Here is a 15,924-nt window from a genome sequence, read left to right as displayed (position 1 = left end):
GGCTGGATGGCATCACTGACTTGATGGACACGAGTTTGGGTAAACTCCAGGAGTTGGTGATGGACAGGGAGGCCTGGCGTGCTGCAATTCAAGGGGTCGCAAAGAGTCGGACATGACTGAGCGACTAAACTGAACTGATACTGTATTGGTCTTTATCTTTCTGGCTTACTTCACTCTGTATAATGGGCTCCAGTTTCATCCACCTCATTAGAACTGATTCAAATGTATTCTTTTTAATGGCTGAGTGCTATTCCATTGTATATATGTACCACAGCTTCTTATCCATTCATCTGCTGATGGGCATCTAGGTTGCTTCCATGTCCTGGCTATTATAAACAGAGCTGCAATGAACATTAGGGTGCACGTGTCTCTTTCAGATCTGGTTTCCTCGGTGTGTATGCCCAGCAGTGGGATTGCTGGGCTATATGGCAGTTCTATTTACAGTTTTTTAAGGAATCTCCACACTGTTCTCCATAGTGGCTGTACTAGTTTGCATTCCCACCAACAGTGAAAGAGGGTTCCCTTTTCTCCACACCCTCTCCAGCATTTATTGTTTGTAGATTTTTGGAGAGCAGCCATCCTGACTGGCATGAAATGGTACCCCATTGTCATTTTGATTTACATTTCTCTGATAATGAGTGATGTTGAGCATCTTTTTATGTGTTTGTTAGCCATCTGTATGTCTTCTTTGGAGAAATGTCTGTTTAGTTCTTTGACCCACTGTTTGATTGGGTCATTTATTTTTCTGGAATTGAGCTGCAGGAGTCGCTTGTATATTTTTGATATTAATTCTTTGTCCATTGCTTCATTTGCTATTATTTTCTCCCATTCCGAAGGCTGTCTTTTCACCTTGCTTATAGTTTCCTTTGTTGTGCAGAAGCTTTTAATTTTAATTAGGTCCCATTTATTTTTTCTTTTATTTCTGATATTCTGGGAGGTGGGTCATAGAGCATCCTGCTGTGGTTTATGTCGGAGAGTGTTTAGCCTATGTTCTCCTCTAGGAGTTTTATAGTTTCTGGCCTTAAATTTAGATCTTTAATCCGTTTTGAGTTTATTTTTGTGTATGGTGTTAAAAAGTGCTCTAGTTTCATTCTTTTACAAGTTGTTGACCAGTTTTCCCAGCACCACTTGTTAAAGAGATTGTCTTTTCTCCATTGTATATTCTTGCCTCCTTTGTTGAAGATAAGGTGTCCGTAGGTATGTGGATTTATCTCTGGGCTTTCTATTTTGTTCCATTGATCTATATTTCTGTCTTTGTGCCAGTACCATACTGTCTTGATGACTGTGGCTTTGTAGTAGAGACTGAAGTCAGGCAGGTTGATTCCTCCAGTTCCATTCTTCTTTCTCAAGATTTTTGGCTATTCGAGGTTTTTTGTTTTTCTATACAAATTGTGAAATTATTTGTTCTAGTTCTCTGAAAAATACCATGGGTAGCTTGATAGGGATTGCATTGAATCTATAGATTGCTTTGGGTCATATACTCATTTTCACTATATGGATTCTTTTGAGCCGCTATATTATATTCTCCATCTATTTGTGTCCTCTTTGATTTCTTTCACCAGTGTTTTATAGTTTTCTATATATATATATGTATATATAGGTCTTTTGTTTCTTTAGGTAGATTTATTCCTAAGTATTTTATTCTTTTCATTGTAGTGGTGAATGGAATTGTTTCCTTAATTTCTCTTTCTGTTTTCTCATTGTTAGTGTATAGGAATGTAAGGGATTTCTGTGTGTTGATTTTATATCCTGCAACTTTGCTATAGTCATTGATTAGCACTAGTAATTTTCTGGTGGAATCCTTAGGGTTTTCTATTTAGAAACTGTAATCAGAAATCTTCCGGCAAACAAAAGCCCAGGACCAGACAGCTTCACAGCTGAATTCTACCAAAAATTTAGAGAAGAGCTAACACCTATCCTACTCAAACTGATCCAGAGAATTGCAGATGAAGGTAAACTTCCAAACTCATTCTATGAGGCCACCTTCACCCTAATACCAAAACCTGACAAAGATGCCACAAAAAAGAAAACTATAGGCCAATATCACAGATGAACATAAATGCAAAAATCCTTAACAAAATTCTAGCAAACAGAATCCAACAACATATTAGAAAGATCATACATGATGACCAAGTGGGCTTTATCCTAGGGATGCAAGTGTTCTTCAGTATCTACAAATCAATCAGTGTGATACACCACATTAACAAATTGAAAAATAAAAACCATATGATTATCTCAATAGATGCAGAGAAAGCCTGTGACAAAATTCAACATCCATTTATGATAAAAGTCCTCCAGAAAGCAGGAATAGAAGGAACATACCTCAATATAATAAAAGCTATATATGACAAACCCACAGCAAACATTATCCTCAATGGTGAAAAATTGAAAACATTTCCCCTATACACACACACACACACACAAACATAAAAGTTCCATGTAGATTAGATTGTGAGCATTGTATTTTGTTGATATCCTCATTAATACACATTATTTTACAAGTTGCTTTTCTCAGAGATACATGTTAGAAATGGATCCATGGTAGTATCTATGGATTTAATTTGTATTTCATGGTGCAAGTGTCCCATGTTTTATTCAGCAAGTTTATTTATCCTATTGAAGAACAGACTTTTACCCCAAATTTTATTTGTTGTTTAAAACAATGATTACCTAAACATCTTTATACATGTCTCCTTGGGCATATTTGTGATGACTATTTTGTAATTTGCATTTAATTTCCTGTGTAGTACAATGACTGGAAATGTGAATTTCAATTTTAAAAAGTTCAGGTTTTTCTTGCTATTTTTTGTTGTTGATTTCTAGTTTTTTCTAATATGACTGGTGAATAACCCTTGTAAGACTTATACTGATTTTTTGAAACGTTGTTACCTTCTTTATGGCCTGATAGAAAATCATTTTTTTTGGTCTATGTGTAAATGTGCTTAAAAAAAAAATGTGTTTTCTTTCATGCAGCTTCTCCTGGTGTATGTGTGTGTGTGTATTAAATCAGAGTTTTAAAATGTAGGATGAAAATCCTCTGTACTAATATGATTTTCTGTTTTCTCTGTTGATTTCTGATATATGTTATATTTCCTACTGTGAACTATAGATTTATCCATTTCTCCTTGGAATATCAGTTCTTCCTTTATAAGTTTTGAATTTATGTTGCTAAATGATTAAAATTTATGATTTTTATATCTTTGCATTAGATTGTTGTTTTATCAGTATGTCATGACCTGCTTGAAAGCTGTTTTAAAGCTTTTGCTTTGAATTTTCTTTTGTATGCTATAGTCAATTCAGATTTATTTTCCTAGCATTCACCTTTACCTTCAACTTTCTTTTGTCCTTTTTATAAAAGGTACATCCTTTAAAAATAGAATATGGTTAATTAGCTTGTTTTAATGAATTTGAAAATGCCTCTCAACAGATGAGCTAACTTAAGCACGTTTATGTTGACTGTCTCCCCTGAATATCTGCTATGTTGCTTTGTGTTTTCTCTTCACCGTGATATCTTGGTTTCTTCTCTCCACGTTCTTGGATTTTGTTAGATGCATCATGTTTTCTTTTTTCTACCTGCTTTTGTTTTGCATTTCCTAAACTGAAAATGATCCTTCTATTTTTATTTGTTTAATGTTTCCTTTGTCACTTTAGCAGAAATGTTCAAACTTATACTTTTTAAAACAATGATTTAAATTAATTGAGCATCTATATATACACCCTAAAAGACATAAACTAAGATGTGTTTGCATCCTTTAACTTCCAATTCTGTCCTCCACCCCCACCTCAGGCACCTCTTCCCTTCCTCCCCACACACATGTGTGTTAAATGTTTGTTTTTTAATGTTTTAATAATCAATACCTATTTAAACTTTACAGTAACACTGAGTAATTAACTTACCACTACTTCTTGAATTTCAATAATTCCTCCTGGCTTCATTTTTCTACTTTCTCTGATATCTTCTTTGGTAATTCTTTTACAAAATACCTCTCAGGGACCCATATGGTGAGCCTTTATAGATCTGAAATCCCCTTATATTAGTCCCACTTTTGAATCATAGTTTATCTTTCTATAGAATTCTGTGACATGAGGTGGCTTGGAAGCTGGTCTCTGGGCACAGTCTGCTATGAGCCCTGCCAGACCTCTCGAACAAATGCGTTCTCACAGACGTTTCCATTGGAGGTGGGCCTTCTCCCTGTCTCTCTGTGCCGGGGTGTGTGCGTTGAGGGTGTGTATAAATGTGCATGGGCAATGCATGCTTGAGGATCTGCGTTTCCTGGCTGATTGAAAATTGGCTACATGCAAAGTATTCAGTGTTGCTGCAAGGAGACATGGGACCCACAGAGCTGCTCAGCCGTCACCCCGAAGCTGCTGCACAAAACTCTCCTGCACGCTTTCCCCTGAGGATGGCAGCACTGTCTCAACACCCACGGAGAGGCTTTTGTTGTTTTGCTATCGTGGATATGTAACTGAGCTTGCTACTCTTCCAGGTGATTACGTTTAAGACAGCTTTTCAGTATGAGCTCTTGAAGACGGGTGTGTCAGTCCCTTTCCGGCTGCTGGAACAACGTTATCACAACGTTCACTCCCCACAGTTCTAGAGAAGCCGAGACGTGTGAGGTCATGGTGCCAGCAAATTCAGTGTCGGGTGAGACTCTGCTTCCCTGACTGCTGCCTCTTTGCTATAATTACTTATGAGACCTGAGAGGTAAGGGATCTCTCCGGGTCTCTTTTATAAGGACACTGATCTCATTAGTGAGGGCTCCGCCTTCATGACCTAATCACCTCTCAAAGTATCTGAGTCTTAATATCATCATTTTTGGGGGTTGGGGTTTCAACATATGAATTCTGGGCAGTGTAAACACCCAGACATTAGCAGAGTATCATCAGGGACTCTGAGTCACCAGGCCCTAATGGGCCCGAAACCTCATTTAAATGAATGATTAAGGTCCTAACCTAACTCATTCTCTTTGTATCTTGTGTTTCCCTAGTTTATCTTTTCTTCTGATTTCTACATTGTTATTATTTGACATCACTTAGCACTGTGCTCATCTTGTCACAAAACCCTACTACCTTCCCCTGTGGTACATTGTAGGAAAGATGGAAGAGGAAGACTCTACAGAAAGAAGATATTTATGGAAACCATCAAGAGAATGGGGAATGTAATTACCACTGGTGTACAGTGGAAATAACTTTCCTTGCTTCTTTATTCATTCATTTGGTAAGTGTTTAGTGAGGATCTGCCATTGCCCACCGCGGTTTCAGGTGCTGCAGATAAATTATGGACAAAGTGCAGGTGATAAATGTGGCCTTGAAATATGTATGCTATTGGGAAAGACAGACGTAGTTATTTGAACAAGACAGTTTTTGTGGTGTTCTACCAAATCACAGTTACAGTCTCTGGATTTAGATTTTTTTGGTGCACATTTGTTTTTTATTAACTTTTGCACTCATTTTCCTTTTGATTCACTATTGTTGTACGGTGTGGGAAATTCATGAATTTTTGAGAAATACCTGCTTGGTTAATAGTAATTAATCCCTTCTCCACATAGCAGCCAGAGTGACCAGTTAAAAGCACAAGTCTGATTGTATCAGTGTATTGCTTAACATCTTTCAATGGTTTCTTCTTTTGATTAGGGTAAACGTGTATCTTTGATGTGGCTTCCAAGTCTGCCGTGATCTAACCTCTGGCTGCTTCTCCGTCTTGCTTCTGTCATGGTCTTCCCTCCCAAGTCTGCCGTGATCTAACGTCCGGCCGCTTCTCCCTCTCGCTTCTGTCATGGTCTTCCCTCCCAAGTCTGCCGTGATCTAACGTCCGGCCGCTTCTCCCTCTCGCTTCTGTCATGGTCTTCCCTCCCAAGTCTGCCGTGATCTAACGTCCGGCCGCTTCTCCCTCTCGCTTCTGTCATGGTCTTCCCTCCCAAGTCTGCCGTGATCTAACGTCCGGCCGCTTCTCCCTCTCGCTTCTGTCATGGTCTTCCCTCCCAAGTCTGCCGTGATCTAACGTCCGGCCGCTTCTCCCTCTCGCTTCTGTCATGGTCTTCCCTCCCAAGTCTGCCGTGATCTAACGGCCGGCCGCCTCTCCCTCTCGCTTCTGTCATGGTCTTCCCTCCCAAGTCTGCCGTGATCTAACGGCCGGCCGCCTCTCCCTCTCGCTTCTGTCATGGTCTTCCCTCCCAAGTCTGCCGTGATCTAACGGCCGGCCGCCTCTCCCTCTCGCTTCTGTCATGGTCTTCCCTCCCAAGTCTGCCGTGATCTAACGGCCGGCCGCCTCTCCCTCTCGCTTCTGTCATGGTCTTCCCTCCTCACTCCTGGCCGTTCCCATGCTGGTTTTTTCTCAGTTCTCAAACTTTCAGCACTTCAATCCACTCTGGGCTATGTTAGCATGAATAGTTTTCCTTCTTCCCCAACTAATTCCCAGCCACCTTCCCTGTTAATGCTAGTCACCCTTCAAAATTAGCTCATATATCCAATGAGTCATTCTCTGAGACTCCATTGACTCAAATATATTAAAAGCTCCCCTGGTACCCTATTCTGATTCACAGTGCTTATCACATTGAAATGAATAGTTAGTTGTTTATTTTTTTTTTCCAACATGTAAACTGTAAATTTAATGAGAGCAGAGAGTATAGCTGTCTGGTTCATTGTTCTTTCTTCGAACTTAGCTTAGGTCATAATACACTATAGATGCTCAGAAATATCTGTTGATAAACTAATTCAATTGTTAAGTAGATTTACTGTATGTGAAACATACTTGCCTGTGTATAAAGTCATGGATTAAAGCTTCTATAGATGATGGACGTAGTAATATTTTCTCTTGGAAGGGAATACAAGAGGAGTACAACTTCAGAAAAAATGACAAAATGCACATTAGGGTATGCTCTTGGATGAGAGATGAAATGAGTTTTGAGGAGGAGAAGTTCTTTTATATTTCTTGAGTTTTCTGATATTGACATGCCTAAATTGAACCACAGTATAAACCAAGGGTCCCTTGATGAAATGATCACTCAGCTTTTGTTCCTTTCATTTTGTTTTTCTTTCAAAAAGCCCTCTGGACATCTATCAAAACTACAGAGTGGAAATTGGTTAGCTTCATTTAACACCATACCCTGCTGCAAAGGCCTCACATCAAGGAACTTGCCATTTTATATTCTTCTTATTTTAATAGTTTTCCCAACTTCAAAAACTTGGAGTTGTAGATAGCTAAAGGCTCCCATCATAAATCCCTCGAAGATTCAATTCTATGAAGATGTTAAAACCCCAGTGTTTCAGCAGCCAAAGGAATATAAACTTTCTGATTCTTCATTGCCAGACTCTGATGAAATCACACTGATTAAATTAAGAGGCCTTTGGCAGCATGCACTGACTCTCTGGTGATTTAACAGGTAGAATTCCTTTGCCTTGGCTGACAGTATATATATGTCTCTTAATCTCTAGCTGTTATTTTAAATTTGAGACATTAAAAGTTTTCTGGTTTTCATTCAGATTTCACACGAATAAGACAGGAAAACAAAAGGTCATTTCCTTATAGGAAACCGTATTCAGGAGCAAATCATTGTTTCTTTGATATACTTATATTGTGTTCATGAATATGAAAGGTTGTAGATGGAATTTGCAATTTACATAACTATTTAATGAGAGTATAAACTTTACAAGTAGAATTTCTAATAGATTTTGGAACAAAATATACACATTTTGATATACGTCGCAGATACCACACCAGGAAGGTGTTCTTGTTGTTTTTTTGATTACATCCCCTTTTTTGATGTTTGATATATTTCCTAATAGAGACTACCTTGTTTTGTTGAATTGTTTTGTTGAATTGCATTAGACATTTTGACAATAAAAATAAGAGTGTTTTCTATAAACAACTGTAAATATTTTTTCTTTTATAGAATAATATTCTATATTTGTTTGTAGTTAGCTTCATTTTAGATTTGTGTTAGGAATGTATTATCTGCTCAATATTTAGCATTCAGTTTTTAAAAAGATATTCTCTGTATATCCCAGCTTAATTGAGGATTGATGTAACTTGTCATGATCAGCTAGGTCAGGAACTTTTTCATTTCAAATGCTGACTTGGTGAGGGGGTGTCAGGTAGTACTTAATGACCGAAAGAAACTAGAGAAAGAGGTTAGCAATTATATTCACATTGTAAGATCTATGTAGCTCTTTATTTATTCAACTGACCTCTAACTGGTGTCAGAACATTACTGAAGTCCTCTGTGACAGCCTGCAGATGGTAAATCTTCCTGTTGGCACTGCTTTACCTGAGTTAGCATTCTAGACTTGTCTGTTTTCAGTTCTGTGACTGTGGCTTTTGAAGCTTTGTGTAATTTAATTGTCAAAACGTGACCATTTCTTTAATTTGTTATTGGGCAGTTCATCAAGCAGTCTTATAAAGTATCATCATGGAAGGAGTTATAGCTCTGCAGGACTTCTTCTGAAGCTGTACTCTGTTCAGAAATAGAAATGTACATTTAACCAAATAATGGAAAACATCTTTGCATGGGGAGTTCCTTATATAATAACAAAGCTAAAGGAAATGGAAACACAGCAGTTACTACTTACCTAGCAACTCCACTGGACCAAGCTCTGTGATAGGTACTTATGTGGCATGATCTTTAATTCTCACAACTGCCTTAAACATGGTTATAATACTGAAACAGTCTCCATTTAACATGTGAGAAACTAAGGCATTGATTTCTTAAGTAACTTACCTATAGTCACCTAGCTGGTAAGCAGAAGAGCCTAGAATTAAAGCCAGTGTCATTCAGTGGTAATATACACTACCCGCCCCCCCACCCCTAATCCCTGTCCCACCCCCCACAAACATATACTTTTTGCATCTTTTGGCCTCCAATATTATATTTCTTTTTTTACTGCAGTGGAATTTCTTCTCCCCTTATCAGAGATGTTATGTAGCCCAAATGTAAACCATATTTTTTAGATGTCAAATTGAAGAGTTTTGCTCCTTGGAATCATACTAAGAACTTTGATATTTAAAAGTATTTTCATCATCATTTTTCTTACAGAAGAGGCAATAGCATGTTCTGTTATAAACTCTTTTAAGTCTTTATTTCCAGATCAGTGAATATAAAATCCAGACAAATATGTTGTGCTAGGCATAATAATGGCTCTCCAAAGGTGTCCCTGTTCTAATCCTAGGTACTTGTGAATGTTAGGTTACATGGGAAAAGGAACTTTGTAGATGTTGTTAAGCTTAGGACTTTCAGATTGGGAGATTTTTCTTAGATTATCTGAGAGGGCCCAATGTAAGCACAAACATCTTTAAAAGAAGAAAAGACGGGTGGAAGTGATGGTTAGAGGCAGAGAGAGAGAGACTGGATGATGATGCTTCACTGTTGACTTTGAAGGCAGAAGACGGGATCCTGAGTCAAGGTCTGCAGGTGGCCTTTAGAAGCTGGAAAAGGCAAGGAAATTGAAAAGAAGTGCAGACCTTCTGCCCCTTTGATTTTATATACAGTAAGGCCCTTCTGACCTTCAGAACTATAGGATAATGAATTTGTGTTGCTTTAAGTAATTTTTTAGATCTGTAATAGGAAACTAACATAGATGCTATTGATTTAACTTTAATTTTAGATGTGAAATCAAACATAGATTGCCTTTTCTCTTCAGTGGGAGCCCAGAAGTTCTACATAGAAGGTGTTTAGGAACAGCAATGTGACTGAAATGAGGAGCTGGGAGACTCATATTGATACTATCTTCACACAACAAGTCATCTTTCTTTTGTAAAAAATAAAGCTACTGTTTCTTTTGTATTATTCTGTATTCATTTATTTATAGCTTGATTTTACTTGACTAGTTTTTGGATTTGTAGGAAAGTAAAATTACCCTTGAGTTTCTTCCTGTGTAAAGGGTGTTTTGAAGATACAATTTGGCAACGGATCATCCACCATAGAGTAGAATACAGAAAATAATGTTGCCTGCCATTCCAGTACTCCAAAGATTGGGCCCTTCACCACTGCAATTGCCCAATGAAGTTATACCTACCCTGAGGGGAATTCAGGGTGGAGAAAACCAGGAAGCATTCCATGCCTAGGATATTGGCCCTAGATGGTTTAGATGCATGTTTAGACATTAATATAAACAATTTCAGTGGCCCCCAATTTTTGCATCTTCCCGTGAGCAGATAGAAAAGCACTGAAACCGTTAACGTGTATGTGTGTGTGCTGAATGTGCTCAGGCGCTCAGTCATGTCTGATGCTTTGTGGCCCCATGGACGGTAGCCTGCCAGGATCTTCTGTCCCTGTGTTGATTTCACAGGCAAGAATACTGGAGTGGGTTGGTATTCCCTTCTCCAGGGATCTTCCTGACCTGGGGACTGAACTCTGAAGTACTCTGCATGGGTCAACCTCTTGGTTACACTGTCAAAAAAAAAAAAAAAAAAAATGGATGCTAGGTGTTGAAATGCACATGTGCGGGAACTGTGGTGCCTATTTTGCTGAAAATGTCACTCTCTGTTATTCTCTGACCCCTGGGCAACCCTGTCCTCAATACCGAGACCCAGGAAGGCTTTCTTTAATTTTCTTGCCAATCTCACTGTGCCCTCAGCAGGGCCTGGGCGCTGCTTTCCTGGAATCTGCAAAAGGAGGTGAGAGGCTTTGCAGCTGTGGTCCTTCCCTGAGAGTCCCAGCGTCCCGTAGTTCTTTCTTTTTTTAAAGCTACCCTGTCACTGAATCTCAACTGAAACTCATTTTTTTGCAGAGCAGTATAAAGAGCATCAGTTGTGAATTCTGATAGGCCAAAGTTTGCATTTGAGCTTTCTCACTAATTAGCTGTATAGCCATAGGTAAATTGTCCTAACCTTTCTGAACCTAAGTATCTAATCCAAAACATATGAATAATAATGCCTACCTTGCAGTGTCTTTACAGTACTGAGCTGAAATAATGTATGTCATGGGTCTTGGACAAAGTCTTGATTTTAGTGGGCATCCAAAAATGGCCAGGAATTTGCAATAGTGTTGGGGGCATTTTAGGCACTAGAGAGAGTGAAGTGAACGTTGCTCAGTCATGTCCAACTCTTTGTGACCCCATGGACTATACAGTCCATGGAATTCTCCAGGCTGGAATACTGGAGTGGGTGGCCTTTCTCTCCTCCAGGGGATCTTCCCAACCCAGGGATCAAACCCAGGTTTCCTGCATTGCAGGAGGATTCTTTATCAGCTGAGCCCCAAGGGAAGCCCAAGAATACTGGAGTGGGTAGCCTATCCCTTCTCCAGCGGATCTTCCTGACCCAGGAATCAAACCGGGGTCTCCTGCATTGCAGGCGGATTCTTTACCAACTGAGCTATGAGGGAAGCCCACTAGAGAGAGGTGAGTTAGTTTTCAGCATTAAAAATATATCTTGATTCACATTATTGTGCAGCAGAAAGCAATACAGCATTGTAAAGCAATTTTCCTCCAATTAAAATAAAATATTTCTCTAGGGCCTGAAATTTGCTAATCCCATCTATGTAAGTTTGAAGGGTGAGAGTGAAAACTAATTTAGAATTATCAGTGTATTCTTTCAAACTGAAAATATACATTTTTACTTTTTTTTTTCCTTAATGGTGTGATGGAGATAGAGAGGCAGGAGTTCACAGGACTGGTCTCCATTGCCTGAAAGGCTGAGGCTGGCTTGTCAAGCACATCTGCATTGTTAATAACTGTTTTAATTTGCCTTGTTCATATAATGGTTTTCTTTAATGTGAGATTAACTTCAATTAAAGCGTTTTGCGGCTATGTTCATTCTTAGATTTTCCCTTTAATTGCTCTCTGTGTATTTCTTTTGCATTAGCACCAATTTACTTGTGCCTGCGACTGCAGTTAGAATTAAGCTGAACTTTTGAATCTTAGCTTTGAGTCTTTTTTTCTGGGAAGTTTAAAAATTGAATCTATTATTAAGCTAGTGAAAGTAAACCCCTGTAAAAATTCATACTATGATTATAACTGACATGGCTCCTTTTCTCGTGTTGGAAGGATTAGGGAGACTCAACATCTGAGTTATTGATTGTGTAAGATTCTTCATTTTCTCTCTCTTATAAGAAAGGAAAGTTTCCCAGGCAAAAGAAGATGCACTGCAGTGTTGTACAAGCCACTTTTATTGATTGTGGTTCAGAATTGTAAAGTATTGACTGCATTGATTTAAAATCTTACGGACAATGAATGCTCATAATTCTGTGTCTGAATGAGAGAGAGGGAGAGAGAAAAATGGGGTCACTGAAGATTGCTGAAACTGCCAACTAGTGACACTGGTTGCTACTTTCCATAAAGAAGGGCAGGGCTTCTTGCACCTGCAGGGCCATGATGATGGGATTCAGAAGGCTTTGGGACAGCTCTAAGCAAAGCGACTACTTATATGTAACTGCTGCTTTATTCCAGAAAGACAGTAGGTGCTTAGGGATCTTGAGGCAGGGGAACTAAAATATAAATCAGAAGAGCAGAATGTTTTCAGGTTTGGAGGAAGAAGAAGTGGTGTCTTTATGAAGAGGTGGGCCTTCAGCATCTATCTTCAGCTTCTGAAGTATGTAGTAGACCCTCCAAGTGTGCAGGCCATTATGGAAATACGTGTTTATAACATTGCAGTGGGGTTAGGTGGCGTCTGGAAAGTGTTTTTAGTTGACTGGCATAAATAGGTCCCCATACCATGTAGATCTTAATTTATATCATCTATGCTTCAAGTAGGGGGCAATCCCCTTATGAGAGATGTATAGACTTTTCCAACTCCTTGACCTGTAGTATTTCTTGAAGTCCTATTTAAATAAGATATAGAGGAAAGAAACAAGGTGAGATTTCTCGGTTGGAAGGAACCTAATTCAGTTCACTTGTTTGGCTGTTGGGGCAGTCTGTCCTGGAGTAGGGAAGTGATTTATCAGGGAGGAAGTAAGGTATGTGATAGAGCCACATTAGCGCTCAGGCTTATAAATCTACACTCCAGTCGCTTTCACTGCACTCACTGGAAAAACTTCAATGTAATCATTAGGGAAATTCCTATGATGTGTTTTTTTTTTTTAATTAATTCAAAAGGGGTTATTTAATACTTATTATATTTCAGACACTGTCCTCAGTGAATATAATAAAGATCCCTGCCTTACTGGAGTTTATCTTAATGGGGAGAGATACATGATGAATACATGATAAATAAATAAGCACAAAAGTGCATTGTATGTCAGATTGTGATGAATGCTATATAGAAAATAATAGATCAGGAAAGCAACAGAGGGAAGTGATGTTTGAGCAAAATATGAACAAAGTGAAGAGATGCCTTTTAAATCTTTGGGGAAGAATATTTCAGTAGGAACAACAATGTTTCTAAAGAAAGAATGTACTTGATGAGCTTGAGACCTTGCAAGGAGACCAAAGTGGCTGAGCAGAGTGAATTAGAGAGAAAGAGTGAAAAGAAAGTCAGAGCTAACACAGCAATGGAGTACACAGGGCTTTTAAGGCAATATTAAGGATTTTTGGCTTTGATTGATGTGATTATTAGTTTCATGTGTCAACTTGGTTAGGCTATAGTACCTAGATATTTAATCAAACTCTAATTTAGATGTTGTCCAAGTATTTTGTAGATGCCTCTGGCACCTATAATCTTGATTTTAAAGGAGTTTGTCCTTGGTAATGTGGCAGACTTCATTCAATCAAATGAAAGTCCATAAGAACAAAACTTGAGGTTTCCTGAGAGAAGAAAGCCAGCCTCATGGCTTCAACATCAACTCCTGTCTGAGTTTCTAGCCTGCTAGACTACCCTGTAGACTTCAGACTTGTCAGCCTCCATCATAACCCTAAAGAAATCTCTTTATATTCTCAATATAATTTGTTCTGTTTTATTGATTTGGTTTCTCTGGAGCACCCTTGTAGATAGAAGTGAGATGGGAAACTATTGTAGGGTTTTGACCAGAGAAGAAATATGATTTTTCTTAGGTTGAGAATAAGTTGCAGGGGTTCAAGAGTGGATGCAGGCTGACTAGTTAAGTCTATTGAAGTAACTCAGTGGAGAGATGTTGGTAGCTTTGCACTAGGAGAGTAGCAATTGAAGTGGGAAAAATGGCAGATCCTGAATGTATTTTGAAGGTAGAGTCAACAGGGTTTGCTGATGGGTTAATGGAGAGTATAAAAAAAGGAAGAATCAAAGTTACTCCAGGTTTTTTTGACATATGTAGAAAAATGAGGTTGCCATGGACTGAAACTGGGGAAGATTTAGGAAAGATCAATTTTCAAGAAGTGATGAGGTCAGAATTCAGTTTATACATGGTACATTTGAGATTCCTATTAGCTATCTAAGTGTGGGTTGGGAGTAAGCAGTTGGACATAACAGTCTCGAATTTTATAAGAGAGATCAGGATAGGAGGTATAATTTATAGCCTCAAAAATAGATCAGATATTTTAAGAAATGTGTATAGATAGAAGAGGAGATATTATCCAAGGCCTTGAGACCTGGGTACTTCAACATTAGCAACATGGGAGATAAAGAGGAAATGGCAAAAAGACCAAGAGGAGGCAGCTAGTGTGATGGGAGGAGAACCAAGAAAGAGGAATGCCCTAAAAAAGAAGTGAAGAAGGTGTCTGAGAATATGTCAGCAATGACAAGATATTGCATATAGGGTAAGATCTGCAAATTGATTATTTGATTTAGCAATGCTAACCTTCACAAGAGCCATTTTGGTATGGTGGTAACAAGAGTCTGGAGAGGAAAAGAGGAGAGAAGGCAGATAGGGGGAATATGCTCTTAGGAGTTTTCCCATTGAAAAGAGTCTTTTCCAGAAGGGTTGTGAGATCAAGATGCCTTAAAAAAGGTGCAAATAAAACACTGAGTTTGTGTTACAGTGTGAATAATTTTCTTGGGAGCTAGTGCTTCACTGGAAGTTCTGCCCAGAGAGGAGCTAAGTAAGACTGTTCATCTGCAGCAACGGGAAGGCAGTGCGCCTATAAGGGCTCAAATGCGGGCAGCTGATAGACGTGGAAATCACGGTACGTGAAAACCCCCCCTGATAACCTTACTCTTCCAAGTAACAATAAATAAGCCCATCAGCTGAAAAGTGAGCACACAGAAGGAGATGCTAAAATTTGAGGGATGAAAAGACTGACTGGTCATCCAGGGGTGGAATGGAAAAAGATTAAGAACATGTGGTTTATGGAAGGGCAGTTGAGAGTTCTTGTCACAGACTCACAGAGCTCTGGGCTTCTGTCTTTACTGTTGATTATGGATGCGGAAAAGATATTTTTTTTCTTTAAATTGATGTTTTTATATTTTTTTGGTGTGCATTTTTTGCTTATTAGTAAGAGAGTAGGAAATTTCAGTCAGAATTAGAATGAATTCTTGTAAATGACACTAAAGGTAGATTTTTCTTAGAATTATTACACCTCTAAAAATTGTGTTAATCTAACAAATGTCTCTAAAACTTTATGTTCATATATTTGAACATAATATGATACAGTTAAACCTCAACATCCCAATTAGAATGTGTCCCAATCCCCAAGGCAGATCTTGGAGATTTAAGAGAAAACCGGTATCATTAAGGGCATCAAAAGACATTAAGTGTCATCCAGCCTTATGGTTAGGAAAATGTCATTTGGTATAATTAAATCTAAAACTATATTTCTGAGAACATTTTGCAATGGGAATTTTTATACTCATATACATAAATAAAAATGTAGAATATTTGGGAAAAATATATTCTTAATTGTCACATTTCCCCTGATGTGAAGTCGATACTTTCAAACATGTGAATTGTCCAAGAACATGATTTGTCAGCTGTGTTTGAAAATAACTCTTCCTCTAGTATATTGCCAGACCTCTTTGTCTCTGAAATATTCAGTCCTCTTTAAAAAAAGAGCAATGTCTTGTTCTTCTTGGCACTTGTGAAATGATAATAGAAGCTTTGAATAGTTTTGCTTAGAATTCACACCTATTTAATTCTGAATAAG

General features: G+C 38.4%; 2 long non-coding RNA genes across 3 annotated transcripts in view; both read left to right on the top strand.

The window, feature by feature from the left end:
- LOC122687333 overlaps nucleotides 1–15,924 on the top strand; it is a 245,194-nt gene that overhangs the window by 139,420 nt on the left and 89,850 nt on the right. The gene's annotated exons all lie outside the window — the stretch shown is intronic.
- On the top strand, nucleotides 3,323–10,230 carry LOC122687334. Its single transcript, XR_006339122.1, has 4 exons — nucleotides 3,323–4,179; nucleotides 4,488–4,645; nucleotides 5,093–5,218; nucleotides 9,601–10,230. It is a non-coding gene; the product is annotated as an uncharacterized LOC122687334 (long non-coding RNA).

This window comes from Cervus elaphus, chromosome 31 (genome assembly GCF_910594005.1).
Source record: "Cervus elaphus chromosome 31, mCerEla1.1, whole genome shotgun sequence".
NCBI lineage: Eukaryota > Metazoa > Chordata > Mammalia > Artiodactyla > Cervidae > Cervus > Cervus elaphus.
Note: the sequence above shows the minus strand (reverse complement) of the source record. Positions and strands in the feature narration are given on the sequence as shown.